The following is a 1,343-nucleotide window of genomic DNA, read 5'->3' as shown; positions in this document are numbered from 1 at the left end:
ACACAAAAAACAACAATCCAAAACCAAAACAATAATGTCCTGTCCAATTATACAGTCCAAAATATTAAACTTACGAAAAATATAAATCCTATTCTATACTAGTCCTAGACTAAGCTCCAACGCTTTACCCGATCCCTCAAACCTTCGTCACGAATGTCCTCCTGGTACAAGATACTTCGGGGCATTCCCCGATAGAAAATATGGAAATATAAATTCTATTCTAAACTAATCCTATACTAAGCTCCAACGCTTCACCCGATGCCTCGGGCCTTCGTCACAAACGTCCTCTAGGTACAAGATACTTTGGGGCATTCCCCGGATAAATCAATACAAATCCCTCAAGGCATTCTCCGGCCAAATGAATACATTTTTAATGCGAGAAAATCAAACTATTCAACAAAATTTCAAAAATTTCACGGAATTTCCAACATTCAACCAAAGCCACAAATTCTAAACTTTGCCTATCCAACCTATGTTTGCCTAAACCAATCAACGTATCATGATACTACCAAGTTCAATTAATGTTCATTTCAAGTTAAACAACCAATGAATCAAACTAACCAAAATTAACCAATTATATCAAGTTTTCAATTCTCACCCCCAAATTAATTCTCAAAATTCCAACAGTTCACAATCACCACTTTAACAATCCACAATCATTGTCAACGAAACCAAAAAAAAAAATCGATATCACCCAAATATTTATATCATGCTTCACACAAACCAATCACGCATATATAATGAAATCAAAATGAGAACGTGACAGAATTGGACCTCAAATCGAGCTTTATTGTGCAAATTATGCAATTGGGTGATGGAACCGCACTCGGAAACCTCAATTGACTAACCCGATCTACTCAAACCTCGAACGACAAACCAAATCCATGGGAACATATCAAAACTCAATCCGAACAAAACTCCACCAAGAACAAACGAATTGGTGGCCAGAATTAGCATTTTTCGGCCAGATTTAAACTGAAAATGAGCAATGAAGTGGCCGTTCGATGTGAGTTTGGCTGAAATGGGGATGATTTTCCATTCCCGCTTGGCCAGAGCTCTGGCGATCTCGGCAGTGACGCAACTCAAAAAGGGATTGATAGAGACAACTTTCCAGCGAGAAAACTCACCAGAAAGAATGTCTTTTGCCAATTTTTCTCCTTTGTTCATCTCTCGATCCGACTACTCTCCTTGTGTTTTTACTGTCTCGATCTCGACTCTCCTCATCCCTCACTTTTTTGCCCCATTTTTGTGTGTTTATGCATCTATGGTGAGTGTGTACATATGGCAGGGATGATGGAGAGGAGTGTGTTCTCAGGTGTTTGTGTATTTTTTCCTTTTTCTCT

Source organism: Capsicum annuum, chromosome 5 (genome assembly GCF_002878395.1).
Source record: "Capsicum annuum cultivar UCD-10X-F1 chromosome 5, UCD10Xv1.1, whole genome shotgun sequence".
NCBI lineage: Eukaryota > Viridiplantae > Streptophyta > Magnoliopsida > Solanales > Solanaceae > Capsicum > Capsicum annuum.
The sequence above is the reverse complement of the archived record's forward strand: the minus strand, read 5'-3'. Positions refer to the sequence as shown.